At 36.2% G+C, this 15,375-nt stretch overlaps 1 protein-coding gene and 1 long non-coding RNA gene across 5 annotated transcripts in view; one reads left to right on the forward strand and one right to left on the reverse strand.

Moving 5' to 3' along the window:
- The window catches only part of LOC127063331 (uncharacterized), a 283,945-nt gene that overhangs the window by 124,621 nt on the left and 143,949 nt on the right, over positions 1 to 15,375 (forward strand). The window lies entirely within an intron of this gene.
- LOC127063335 (uncharacterized) overlaps positions 1 to 15,375 on the reverse strand; it is a 61,458-nt gene that overhangs the window by 23,994 nt on the left and 22,089 nt on the right. Inside the window, exon 1 of one of the 2 annotated variants that reach the window (XR_007781323.1) lies at positions 4,400 to 4,976. The exons of the other annotated variant lie outside the window; for it this stretch is intronic. This is a non-coding gene — a long non-coding RNA (uncharacterized LOC127063335). Of the gene's footprint in view, positions 1 to 4,399; positions 4,977 to 15,375 lie in introns of those variants that run through there. 2 annotated transcript variants of the gene reach the window in all.

A 15,375-nucleotide genomic window follows, 5' to 3' on the forward strand; every position in this document is an offset into this window, starting at 1 on the left:
TCCTCATCCCCATCCTCCTCTTTCTCTCTAAAACACGCACACACGTATACTGGCTTAGCTAGACCCCTTCGTCGCTCGAAAGCGTTTTGGCGAAATTGCTGTCGGCGGCCAAAGAGAACCTTCCACCTTGATGCTTCTACTAGAATCCGCTCTGTAACTAGGATTTCAGATCCGTAAGCACGTCTCTCATTCTCTCTCTCTCTCTCTCTCTTTCTTTTTCTCTCTCTCCCTCTCTCTTTTCTCTCTTCACGAAAGTTTGCTTCGATACACGTAATCCCATCGAACTCTTTCGTTTCGATAAGATTTTCCAGTTGCGATAAGAGACACCCTTCGGCGACTCTTGACGTTCGATCGGCTTCTCGAGTGACTGAGAGAAATTTCAAAATCGAACATACAATTTTGCTTTTTGGAATGTTCTTTTCAATGATCTTATATTTTTCTCTCTTCCTTCTTTTTTCCTTTTTTTTTTAATATATATATATATATATATATATATATATATATATATATATATACATGTAAGTAATCATGAGAACGATAAATAGCATAGCATGGCCTAATCGATCTTGTTTCGTATAATTTGATGTAGTATGCTCCGATATGTATGTAGATAAATAAATCGTACAAAAATAGAAAACGAGATAAGAAAGTAAATCGATTATCGCGTTAAGTAGTTATTAGTCTTGTAAAAAGATGAAATAGATAGTGTAAGGCATTAAAGTGGATAGTTATCGTATTTATTAATGATATAAAATGAAGAAAAGAAAGAAAGAAAGAATTATAAAATAAGGAGATAGAATAGATATATTTAAACGAATTTTATGATTCGATTCTATTCGACGCGTCGTATAAACGACGAATATCTTTGAACGGTAGCTTAAACGGAAGATATTCGTGCGCATACGAGAGCAATATCAAAAAGCAATGAGATTCGGAATTGGAGTAGAATGCATTCGATTGGTGCTGATCTGCTACGGATGAAATCGATATTCAATAAGGACGTTCGGTCTTCGTCGATTCTGCTCGATTTGATTTTAGATTATCCTACATGGATAGATACCATGCTATGATAGTTGCGTGTGAAATAAGATAAAGAAATCGAACGAAATTAAACGATAAATTTTTTAACTAAAATATACGTATAAGTACTTATATATATATATATATATATATATGTGTGTGTGTGTGTGTGTGTGTGTGCGCTCGCGTGTGTGTAAAAAATTTTTATCAATTTATTAACAATCAATTAATGAAAAATTAATGATTAATCTTAAATCGCTCAATTCGATGGAACATTTCGTTGAATTTCGTTTGAGAAGAATAAAATTCATTCAAGTAGGAAATTTTTTTTGGAATCTAATAAACGTACTACGAGAACAAACGAACGAACCACCGAGCAAGAATCAAAAGCAATGGCCGGAATACCACGCTTAAGTAAAATAGCAAGGGGAAAAGTGGAGGTAGAATTCCGTTGTCTCGAAATTGCTAGCGTTGGGCAAAAAGAGGGAAGCTACCATGATGGTGGCAGAGACCCGCCCTGTTGCTTGAATTCGAGATGCACGAACGAGATACCCCTTCTAACGGCAAACTGCACGAGATCTTTTTTCTCTCTTTTTCTACGTGGACATCATTGAAAATCTTATACGAGTATATTTTCTTTGTCTCTGATTTTTTTCTGATAATTTATCTTTTCTCCCTTTTCCTCTTTTCTTTTCTTTTCTTTTTTTTTTTTTTTGATATCTGAAAATATTTCTCGAAGATAACTTCGTCGAAATTAGAAAGAATTATCTAATACGAAATGAATTTATATGCAGGATTTGTATCTTTGATAAGAACGTTTTTATATGTTTTAGAAAAATTATCTTATGGGTAATTCTATGTTGGAATTAATCATAAAATTTAATCTACTTTCTACACAGTAAATAATGATACTAATGAAAACGAAAAGTTTTGTGGATTAAAGTAAAATGACAAATACGAATGCGTTTTATGGATTAAAGCAAAACGCAGGAATGGTTGTACCCGGTCTAACCAGTAGCCCGGAACGGAGACTGCGTTCTCTCTGTCTTTCTTTCTTTCTCTCTCTCTCTCTCTCTCTCTCTCTCTCTCTGTTTCTCTCCCTCTCCTATCTATCTATCTCTCTCTTTCTCTTTCTCATACTTTCTCGAGTGGGTGGACAAGGGAACGAGAATGCGTGAAAAGATGGCCGCTCCCATCGTGCGTATGGGTGGACCTTTTGAGTGTGTGATCGCCGGCTGCCACGTTTAGGACGCCCTTTAGGGTCAAAGAGTGGAATGGCGTCTGACGAATAGAAATTCAATGCTCCTATACCTACCTACTAATACTTTCTATCTACTTACTATATTTTATCAATATTATTGTCACTAAATACGTTTTAAGATTTATTTGAAAGTTCCATTATGATAACTTTTTCAAGATGGAAATTTACATCACTGGATGGAGTCAATTACGACTATTTATCTTATGTCTAATTAATGACGAAGTTAGTTTTATTCTGTTATTACAAACTTATCTTATTATTAATTAATGACGAAGTTTGTTTTACTGTGTTGTTACAAAAAAAAAGAAGAAAGAAACACGTTTTTATCATTAGACCATTCCAAGTATAAAATGTTGAAGTTTAATATGCCGTTAAATTTTTTATGGTATGATGTAACATTTACGATTCTTTTTTTTTTTTTTTTTTTAGTAAATTTCAATCGAATAGTAATTAATAATTTTTCAGTATGAAAGTTCATATATTTGTTTGCCAGTTTATATGGAATTTATTGAAGGAGGATACTTATTACAATTCGCGAAATAAAATTAATTCTGTTTGTGAATGAGTAATAAGAAAGAAAAAAAATTATTTAGAAATGATCGACTAGCTGAATTCATATTAAATCGTATTCTTTGATGGTACGAAGAAAAAAATTACTCAGTTATGGATATATCCAATTTAATCTCACTAAACGTGCGATACCAAATATTATACATCGTTATTTCGTAAAAGTGACGATAAAATATCCGAGCGTTCACAAATCACATGATTTAATTAAAATAAATAAAATTTCTTAGAGTACTCGCGTCGATCGGGAAAAGTGGCGAATCAAAATGAGCATTTCTATTTTCTTTTTCTTTTCTTAAGAAAATAAAAAACATAGGATTAGATCGTGATTTACCAAGTTATTTTTTCTTTTTAATTTCAACGAATTAATAAACCACGAAAGAAATATAGCTTTTATCCGTTTGTGCAACGAACCGTAACAATACTTGCATTAAATAGCTATGAAAGCCGTTAGCAATAATTTACGTATTCTCGAAGAAAAAAAAAAACAAAAAGAAAAGAAAAAACGCGAGTCGATACGGCGGCTCTCGTTCTCGCAGCTTTTCGCTAATTGTCGTTAATCCATAAATATTGGATTGCTTTTGGAAAGTTCGAACGTTCCCTCGGCATATATAGCGAACTTCGTTAAGAGTTGTTTTCGCATGGGAATTCACGAAGAGACGAAACGATTGAAAAAAAAAAAGTAAAAGAAAAATAATTTACATTTTTACTATGAAGACATTATTTTCCAATTGTATAAAAAATATTCCTCGAACGTACAAAAATTGAAAAGGAAAAAAAAAAGAAAGAAAGAAGCGAAAATATAGTATCTATGAATACAATATATGTGTATATCTATATATTTGAAGAATATTTGTCATTTAAGAAAAACAAATTGGACGTGTTTAGCACTTGTAATATTAATTATCAATGAAGGTTTAAAAAATCCTACGGTAAAGTAATTAAATATATTGATCTCTATTATTTCTTAAGGAAAACGCCTTTTTTTTTCTTTTCTTTTTTTTGCGTTAATTTTCCTTTCCTGCGAGATAAGACTATTTTCCTCACGTGAATCACATAAGTATTATTTACACGAACGCAAGTGCACATATTAACGTATACGTACGAGTCGCGTGGACGATAGTCCTTAAGAAAAATGGCGGGACAAGGAAGGACCGAAGAGATAAGGAAGGTGATTCGAATTCGAAGGAGCATCGTTTTCGAATTCGATCCAATTGTTTAGCGCGATCTCGCGAGAGTCACGTATCTGTCGCGTAAAATGCGAGCGCCTTGTAAAGGGAGCCACGCCTCACGTAAATCGAAGACGCCGTCGGAAGACGACGCCACGTTCAACCCGTTTCAATCCTCTTCGTGTCTCTCCTTCGAGTGTTGAACGTTCTTTCTTTCTTTCTTTCTTTCTTTCTCTCTCTCTCTCTCTCTCTCTCTCTCTCTCTCTCTCTCTCTCTCTTTCTCTTTCTCTCTATCTTTTTCTCTCTCCCACTTGCGCGCTCTCCACGCACGCTCGTGCACCTTTCTAAACACGATAAGAATTATGGCTACTCGCGCACCAACCTTCGATTTTCTCGCTCTTTTTATTTTATCCAAAAGAGTTTCTCCTTCTTTCTCTCTCGTCGATTCTCGAAGTCTCGAGTTGAACGGGGAACACATCGATGGCACTTGTTCGCGAACTCGCGAGTAAGAAGACGGCGAATGTCTGTGGTGATGCGCGATACGCACGCACGCACACGTATGCACACGCATATGCACATATATATATATACACACACATATACACACACACGTACGTACACACAGCCATACTTACTCACATATACACACATGTTTTCGTGGACATTCGCGGCGCGAAATTCAACTTTCGAATCTGCGTTGATCCATGACGTGCTACGTAGACAAACTTCGGAGATGGAATGACAGAAGCGCGGCGACAGGGCATACACACACAAACGCACACTGAATAAGAGAGAGAAAGAGAGAGAGAGAGAGATAGTGAGAGAAAGAGAGAGAGAGAGAGAGACAGGCTTGTCATGTCGTCGTCTGAGAGTAACGAAGACACACCGATGCGAGCGTGTGGAAACAAGACGGAGACGAACGAGCGAGCGAGCGAACGAACGAACGAACGAACGAACGAACGAACTATGGGGGGACATTAGAGTCAAGGTCCGGCTCTCGAGGAGGGCTGATTACCCCTTTACGACGAGCCAAGGACAACCCACGCGGAGGCTTCTGTCATTTCGGCAGTTACGACGCAACGCGGCTTGCGCCCAAGCCATAAAAACTCCTAGCTAGATGTTCTCTCCTTTTCTTTCTTTTTATCTTTCTCTTTCCATCCTTCCTTTCTTCCTTCTTTCCTTCCTTCCTTCCTCCCTTCCTCCCTTCCTCCCTTTCTCTCTTCCACCCTTCTTACGCTCTCAATGTCTTCGTTTTTTTCTTTCCTCCTTTTTTTTTCCTTCACTCTCTTCTTTCTTCTTTCTTTTTCTTTTCTTTTTTTTCTTGTCATTTTACTCCTTCAACTTCTCCTTTTCGTTGATCGCTACCTGAACGAGACGAGAAAAAAGGGTGTCGCATGATCTTGAATACAGGGACAAGCAGTTAACTGCTTCGAAAGATCCACCGAGCTGGATCGTTGCTATGTTGTATGCGGAAGGAAGGGTTGCCATTTGCCACGGTGGTGTCCCGACTGTTTTTCTTTTTTTTTTCTTCCCTTTTTTATGTATGTTCTTTTTCTTTTTTTATTATTTTTTCGTCCCTTTTATCTTTTCTCCGCTTAAGTGCAACGACCTTGACGCTTTTCCTTCTCGTATTGCGAGAAAAGAACGCGATGCAATCCTTTCTTTGATTCTTTTTTTTTCCTTATTTCTTTTCCTTCGTCTTGCCTCATAAACCGCGACCTTGGACATACCAAGCGTTTTTTTCTTTCTTCCTTTTTTCTTTTCTTTTTTTCTTTCTCTTTTTTTTTTGGAAAATCGCGAACGGATAACCATCTCTTCGAAGATTTGATGCAAGTTTAAGAAGACTCATAGTCGAGATAATTTTGTTAACTCCATCTCTCTCTCTCTCTCTCTCTCTCTCTCGTCATTTGATCGTTCCATCTTGTTGCGTTCGTCGAATTTCCATCTACAAGTTCATGCCATATTGTAGATAGATATAGCGAGTTCTCGTATCCCCTTTATAGCTTTTGGAATATCGTAAAACGTTATTGGACTTGAAAGTTCTCGATTAGAAATTTCATTCTCCAGTCCTTAAAGCGTTAAATTATATTTTGAAAAATCGATTCTATCGAAGAAATTTTCAACCAATTAATAAGACGGGAGTAAATGAAAAAGTTCGAGTAGGTGAAATACTTTTTAACAAAATAGATATACGTATCTATCGTAGAAAAAAACTTTTATAACGAACATCGTATCTTCCTCGAAATGAGTTTTCCGTCGGACATTGACCTTCGCTCGATCGATATTTCCATTTAATTTCTTTCATTATTTTTTTTTAACAAGAAAATGGATCGTCATATATCGACAATGTTTAAAGAACGCGTGCATGATTATCGATGTAGAAGGATAGAAGTATTAATATTTCACAGCACGCTACCTCGAACTCTTCTAAACTCTTTGGAACAAGTTATAATATCGACGTTGCTCAAGAAAAACGTTTCCATGGAGGCCCAACGTAAGTTTATACCGTTTCCAAATTTTACGCTGACTTTTCTACTGAACCGACCACCCGTCTTCTTTAATGCCGATACGAAAACTTTTCTACGAGTTTTACCAGTTCGCCCAGCTTATATCAGAGGTTAGCTATAGTAGCTATCTTAACTCAGCCTTTAATTACTAACTCAGTAGAATTTTCTTCAAATTTTCTTAAGGTACTCTGGATCATTACAGAATTTAATATCGTAACTTTATAAATCTTATTACAACTTACTTGTTACAATGTTAGGACAAATCGATCGTACTTGTTGTTTCTAATTAAATTCGAAGTCTACTTTGTCATCGAGTTGTCTTAAATTTCTATTTTCCAAAGATACGACGAAAGACATCGAAAGTTAGCTCGAATTTTTTTTAACCGAGAACAAGTGGTTGGCCTTGAAGAACTTTAATACGCTTCTAGATAAGAGCAATAAAGATTTTATGGTTTTCCCAAAAAGTTCATTCAGGGTCAACCCGGTAAGGGTTGTCCCTATTATAACAAGGCTAACTGCACCTTCTCCAAATCGGCTGTATCCTTTAACTTTTTACCTGACGGGAAAAAAAAAGGAAAGAAGGGGGTAGAACGATGTCTAAGATTCAGTTTACGTAGAAGCGAGCGTAGCGAAAGGAAGCGACTCGCTAGTTGCTCGACGTCGTGATACTTTTTTTAACTCGATATATCCCGTAGAAAAAAAAAATACATGAAACTGGAGGAAAAAAGAACAGAAAAAGAAAAGAAAAAAAAAAGAAGCAAACTTTCATATTCAAATTGTGCGCTGACGAAAGGTATTTATAATTATTCATACATTTTATACGCATCTCCTGACTTCCAATGTATCAAATTCTTTAATTATAATAATTATCAAATCTTTAAATAATACAACGTAGGTATATCGAGAGTCTTTGCGTTCGTTGCATTCGCGTAATATTATCGAAAAAAAAATAAATAAATAAAATAAAATACACTTTCATCCTACGGCATCGATGCGTTCGTTCAAAACTCTAGATATTTAAGAGCGAAGTATCAGCGGCCGTCGCTTCGTGTCGTGCGACGAAATCGTTGTCTCGTATAAAAAAGAAAACCAAAAAGAGAAACAACGAAAAAGGAATAAGTAAAGAAAGGAAAATATCAGGAGTGACGAGGTAAAAGCGAGGAACAAAGTTTCGTGTTATCGTCGTTATTTATTCTTCGAGAGCGTACGCAACGTAAGTTAGAGTTTTCTTCGATGGTGTTATTACGAGAATCGAGATGTCGGGCGGGCTTTCGTTTCTTCAAAACCGCGTGGTTTCTCAAATTTTTCGTGCAACACACATACCTATCTACTTAGTTTAAACGGAGGTGACTCGAACGATCTCCGTTTTGCGGAATGATTTATGTTCGGTTGATGGTTTGTGTGTGCAGTTGGTGGTTTTATGCGAGCGTTTTAAATGGGAGATAAACATAAAGAGGCCTTTTATGGCACCATCAAATAAACAACTTGACTCCTCCTTCTGCTTTCCTTCTCTTCTTCGACTCGTCGTACTTCGACGCTTCGGTTCGTCATGTGTCTTTTCTCGGTCACGTCGAATCCTTCTGAGATTTCCGTCGAATCGTTTTCTCGGTCTATCTCTCTTTCTCTTATTCTCTGGCACTTGTCAGTACGCCTGTAGCTTAAATTTATACGCGAACAGACAGAAAGCCGTGCCACCAAAATGTTCTCTCTCTTTCTCTTTCTCCTTCTCTCTCTCTCTCTCTCTCTCTCTCTCTCTCTCTCTCTCTCTGTCTCTCTATCTCTCTCTTTCTTCCTTTAAAATGATCTAGATGAAAAGTCTTGTCCGTTTGATTCTTCTCTTCGAGTTTGTATCCGAATATTTTCTTTTTATCTCGCTTAACTAGAGATTCCGAGTATTCATATCTTCTTCTTCTTCTTCTTTTTCTTCCTTTTTTTTCTTTTCTTTCTTGTCTTTTCTGTTTTTTTCTTTTTTTTCGTTGAAAAATATTCACTCGTTCGATTATAAGTTTGTAGAGAAAGATTTCGTATATTTATTTATTTATTTTTAAAATAGGTTTTTATACGTTTTTCTCGGTCTTTCGAGATACGTGAAATAATCGATAAAAGCTAAGCGATAGAATACACGTATATGGCGTCGCGTATTCGTAATCGTTATCTCGTTGTTGAATGGCCTACGTGATGCTCAATGTCGGATCATTTAAGACGCACGCGTTTATTGCCATGGTAAATGATGTGTTCCTCATGGCAATGGCTCTTAGCCTATAAAAGACGAAGGGCCGTTCACCGAGTCAATTGATATCCTACTATCACCTCTTACTGCATTTTATTGCATTTCTCTGCTTCTCAAATCAGCTGCATCCTTTTCAATGTTCATTAAGAACAAATGTTCTTTTAAGAAAATCTATGCAAATGTAAGGTAAACGTAGAAACGAATTCCATTACAGTTTAACTATAAATTATGATATATATATATATATATATATATATATATATATATATATATATATATGGATGTATATACGTATACGAAGGTTAGGACGTTACTTAGTTTAGACGAAGATAACTCAAATTTCATTTAATCACGATCATAGAGCTTAATACGATTTTTCAATTATTGTCTAACTAAATATAAAGATCTGAAGTATTTATTGATTCTACAATTTTATCCCTAATAATAATCACCGTCGCTTAACGAACTCTCCCTTTTCCTTGCCCGAAAAAACACAAACATTTCTACTTACGTAGACCTAAGTAATCCTACTTTTAAACGAATTTGAAAAATGTTTTACGCGACACGAAGAGTAAAGAAAAAAGAAACGAACCGACAATCGTCGTCGCTGAGAGACGAAAGTGAGTTAACAGAAGTTTACTAAATTTCTCGCTTGACGAACGAGGAGAGACGAGAGAGTGAGAGAAAGAGACACTTTTTGAGTAGACGAAAAAAATCTAACGAACTCGTCGCATTCCTTCGAACGAAAACTAAGACGGACGGCATAAAAAAAGAAACATGTAAATAAAGACATAAGAGATGGAGGATAATAAAATCACACGCACATAACATAGAGGAAGAGAGAGAGAGAGAGAGAGAGAGAGAGAGAGAGAGAGAATGAAAGAAAAAAGAAAACATTGCAAACAGAAGGAGAAAGAAAGAGAGAAAGATTATAAAAAAAAGATGCGAATTAAAAGTAACATTAATGAGTACTCACCGCGTTTTTGTAAAATGCGATTATTGATGGACCTTTTCGACGATGGCTGGGGCTGCTGCATCGTCCAAATAAATAGAAAGAGAGAGATAGAGAGAGAGAAAGAATGAGAGAGAGAGAGAGAGAGAGAGAGAGAGAGAGAAAGAAAGAGCGAGAGAGAGATAGAGAGAGAGAGAGAGAGAGAGAGAGAGAGAGAGAGAGAGAGAGAGAGGGCAAGCACGCACACGGAGGCTACCGGAGGGCGGCCATGACAGGCGCGGAATTCCGGCGTCGCGACGCTCTTCCGCGACGCTCGCTCGCCACGCGGCTCGAGTATCGACCATCGACGCCGACGACGACGGCGTCCTCAGCTTAGAGCGACGTCGCCGTCGAAAGGGCCGTCGTGTTGGAGGGGGAAGGAGGGAGCTCTGCCCACCACGCCCAACCCCCAGCGACCGATCTCCTACCCCTATTTTCAACCCTCTTTCTAGAAACGCCGTCGACCCACCGACATTATCATATATCTCCTTTTCTATCTCTTTTCTATTTCCTTTTTTTACTTCTCTTTCTTTCTTTCTTTCTTTCTTTCTTTCTTTGTTTCTTTCTTTGTTTCTTTCTTTTTTCTTTTTTCTTTCTTCTTTCTTTTTTTCTTTCTTTGTCGCGCACTTCCAACCGATACGCAGTGACTATTTTATTACGACAGAGATTAAAAAGTAACGTTCGATCCCAAGAACAGAAGTGCTTTTCTTCAATTATGTAATCTGGCATTTTAACCCCTGGAATTTTTTCCATCCGAATATTTTCTCGAAAATATAAAAAGCTTGTCGTCGATTTCGAAATGATATTTTTTGTCCTTTTCATCGTCGGATATATAATAAAACTTGGATACTGTCCCCTCTCTGTAGTTTACTATTGTTTTTTGTATAGATATATTTGTGAAAGTATTTACTTGGTTATGATTATAATTGAAATTAAAATTAAAAAAATTAATTGACATCTCATACCTAAGTTTTTTTTTCTCATTTAGAGGAAAACAGAAGACAATGGTCGATCTTCCAAAGTACGTAATATCTAGACACAGCTAAATTGAAAGTTTATCAAAGATCCTTGAAAACGAGCATCGTCTTTTCCGAGTCGGCGAAAGAGACTGTACTTAGGTAGTACATAGTTTGACTCGAAAGCGGTTATAGTAAATTCGATAATAAACCTTCGTGTAAGAAGATAAGTTCCTCAAAGGTATGTAGAATCTGGTTGTAAGATAAGGTGCGCGGGCGCTCGCGTGCTCGCGCGCACGAATATTTAGTATAAATGTAAGTAATATCGCGAAACGAAAACCGAAGGTATGTATCGCCTCTTTTACAAACCGAATACACGGATTTGTGATATTCCAATGATAATTGAGCTTGGATTTCTTATCTTTCCTTATTTATCACTCTCGGTTAGGAACTAACGCGAAAGATTAAACAAGATTACGAAGATAAGTACTTACTTAACTCGGGTATTAAATTTAGATTGCATTATCGTACTTACACATATGTAGGAGCGAACAACCCACGTCGTTCCATTTTCATCCATGAAATCGAATCATTTGGACATCTTACCTTATCCACAACCTTCCTTAACCCTTCCCTCTTTACTCTATATCTATAGTTTACTCATCGAAATCCAATTTTATAACCTTGATTCCCCTCTACAGAAAATCGTTAAAATTGCGGCCAATCTATTAGATCTATCTAATAGATTTGATCGACAACGAAACCTACGTATCCTTTTTACAACGGATATATCTACATCGATGGATTAAAACGATCTAACGATTTTTTCTATCGATATACTTGATACTTCTGCATTCGTCACGCTATTTAAGTATTTACTTACGTAGAACGTTAATTATTCTGCTTTCGTATTTTCGCATGTTTGATATGTGTTGGAAAGTGCGTAAACCTGTCTGCGTGATTTTCGATGCTCCTGCGAATATATAGATATAGAAAGAAAAAAAAAGAAGAAAATAAAAATGTTAGCTAGGTATAGGAACGAATTGCGAATTGCATTAGATTATGGATTCGACTTACGCATAGGTATAAAGACGATCGGAATTCGAAATGGCGATACCACGCTGTCAGAGTTCGAAGATACCTGCTACCTACGTTCGAGGACTCGTGAATGAAGCACGACCTTGCCGGTATGTCTCACTCGGCTGTTTTCGTTGTCCACGCCTCTTTCTTTTCTTCTTCTTTTTTTTTTTCTTTTTCTTTTTATTTTCTTTGTTTCAACTATGGCCATGTGCGCGTAACCATGTGCTCGTCCAAATGTGTATACGAGATCGATCCATTGTCCATCGTATGACTTCCATCGACCTCGCCGCGAAAAGCTTTCCTTACTAGGCTAGAGAAGAAGAGAAGAGAGAGAGAGAGAGAGAGAGAGACAAACAGACTGAAAGACAGAGTACACGTCATTGTCGTTTTATGACGCAAGGCCATAGAATCGAGAGCGATCATCCTTTGGAGCAACATCGTAAATTCTACAGTGGTTCTCAACCTTATCGATCTTTTTCATATCTTTCACTCTTACTACTATTTTATTACCCACGTACGATATGCCATCGAAGCATGGAAATCGAATAAACATTTTATTTTTTATTTACTACAGTATTTAATCCGACATCGAGAATCTCTCGATACCAATTATATTAATCTCATGTTTGGTCTGACTCTACTATTATGCAATAATAAAACTATTAAAAGTAATTTTATCTTCGGATACATTGGTCTTGTGAACTTTGACATTCAGTTTAAAATAGTCGTAAAGTTTGAAATATTGATAGAAATTTAATGGATATATTAAATTGTCGCACAAACAGTACATTACATTATATATGTATATATATACGTTCTAATTTAATTTAATAATCCTAACGAATTATTATCAAGAAATTAGTAACGTTATGTCGTTTCAATGACAAGTCGGTATAAAATAGTGAGAAAGAGAGAGAGAGAGAGAGAGAGAGACAAAAAATGAATGAATGAATGAATGAATGAACGAACGAACGAATCGTTGGACGGAAAGCAATATAAGCGAATGGAGGCGTTGGGGCGTGTCGTAATGCGCGAACCCGGTAAAGCTTCGATGTGCTTCGATGTTATATCGTCTTCAAAACCGTAAGGAAAATGAAAAGGCAACGATTCGCCTTGAACTTGGTCGATCGTATGTAATAGCTGTTCTGTTATCGATCGAATCCTGCGATAAAAAAAGAGAGAGAGAGAGACTTTATCCGTTCTCGTTGAAACCACCAACGTTGAACGAATTCATTCATCAATGAAAAAGAAAATGTAAAATGTAATAAAAATTTCACCGAGGCGAGTCGATTATAAAGAGAATTATAATACGTTACTTTCGTCCTTACTTCAAGTACTAACATCGTAGCTCTTTGCATAATTTTAATTTAGTTTTACGAGGAGGAACGGGACTACTAGCTAACTCGAAACTTTCAACTTTGTCTATCTAGCCTGTGTGACCTAGCTACAAGGATACCCATGTTGAATCTCGATGGTGATTGGATATCTCAAACACTCGTTTTTCATTTTTTTTCTGTCTCCTTTTATTTGGTTATTTTTGTAATTCTTCTTTTCTTTTCTTTCTTTTTTTTTTTCTTTCTTATTTAAATATACAAAGTAAGCAAGCAAGTACTAGACGAAGAATATAATTTTTCATGTACGAATAACGTGAAGATAATCATTGTGAAATGTAAGTAACAATTTTCTGAACAATACAAACGTAACTAGGATAATTCTTTGGTTTGACAGATAGAAATGATATATCGTTGGCCTCGTCCTAGGAAACACGTTTTCTAACGCGAAGAGACAAATCGATCGGTATTTTATGACCGTTCTCAAAGCGTAACGTAACTTAGCGTAACGTAGAACATAGTAACAGAGAAATGTAATGTTATAACCGCGTAAAGTTGTGAATACTTTGGTTAAATGACTCATCCGGGAGTATAATAGCGGAACGATTAACAAATAATTAAAATGGAAATACGTTTGGAAAGGACTATCTAACGTTATATGGAAGTACAACGATATTGAGCGTTATTCTTCTTAGTACCATACTTATAACACGTTCGTCGTAACTCGTTTTCTATTCTATGTCCTCCTACGTCGTATATCCTTCTCTATTGACATTCCTTTCTTATGAGAACGCACACCACGATTTCTGGGACTTCCGCGAGCATTCCTATCACGTCACGATAATAGCGGCTTGCATTCGACATGAAATCGAAACGGCGATGGTGGCAGGATGTAGCTGAGACGAGTTGACGACAACTAGACACCACGTTCCATCTTCCTTTTCGGAGACTTTCATACTGGGTGCTCGATTATTTCCGATCACTAAAAAAAACTTTCTCCTCCCGTCGAAGGACTACTCCTCGAAAATCTTTCGAGTCATTTTATAAATATCTTTCAAATATTTCCTTCGCGAAGAAATTTCTCGAGATACGATTGAACGTAAAAGATGTTAAAAGGAAAGAAAGAAAAAATATAGAGAGGAAGAGAGAGAAAAAAATACAATAATTGCGAGCATAAACGATTTTTTCTTAAATCGACAAATTCGTCATTTTTTAATATTTCTCAAGATTACTCGTAATATCTAAGTAAATTTGTGTCTCTTATCGTTACTGAATATAATGTAATATGATTATAGGAAAAAATATAGAATTTAAATAAATAAGAATACAGATAAAGAAAAGAGAGAGAGAGAGAGAGAAAGAGAGAACGAAAGCAGAAAGAGGATAACATGGCCTAGCCAACGAGATTCGTACATTCCTCGAAGAACTTGAGACGGCAAGCGATCGGAGACGGTGCAAACGACCCTCCAAGGCCAACCGCTAGCAACCCTTCTATGGATCCAAGCAACTGCTCTCCACTTTACCTTATGTCACCCTGGCGGAGTAACTATTATGACCTACGTCGTGACTATTCTCAACACAGATAATTGAGTTCGTAAGGCAATCTTTTTCTCGTTAAATCGTTTCTTAATTCGAAGTGTGTCGATAAAAAAGAAAATAAAAAGAAAGAAAAAAGAAAGAAACGAAAATATTCAATCCTAATAATTAGCAAATCGATTCGTGATACTTATACTTCGTTTAGATTTTTCTTCTATAGGATTATCTTTATGAAATTGCGTTTAGTAAGTTTCTTATTAATCAAGAATGTCGTAAAGAGAATGATTAAATGTAAAAAAAAAAAAAGAAAGAAAAAAAAGAAAAAAGAAAACATTCCAGTGTATACTTATATGGTAACTTATCTATTAATTCACTAATCATGTATTTTGAATATTAACGAGCATGCTAAATAAGATACAATAGGACAGATAGTGCTAAAATATGCCAGGCTAAAACGAATAATGGAAAAGAAAAGAAAAAAGAAAACAAAGAGTTCCGGAGGTCATTATCGAAGAAACGGACTGCAATAAAGATGTGCTAATTAGTACGTAAACGCATAGGAACGTTTGCATAAGTAGATTACTTTTATGAGTAGCATAATTCTGGTTTTATTAAACCGTCAACGTAAGTAAGTACGTATACCGTCACGAATAGTCGACGAGAGAAACGTTCTCGAGGAAGTAATAGCTTTATCAAAAACCGATCGACAAAAAGTTTCACGTGTATC

Source organism: Vespula vulgaris, chromosome 4, assembly GCF_905475345.1.
Source record: "Vespula vulgaris chromosome 4, iyVesVulg1.1, whole genome shotgun sequence".
Classification (NCBI taxonomy): Eukaryota; Metazoa; Arthropoda; class Insecta; order Hymenoptera; family Vespidae; genus Vespula; species Vespula vulgaris.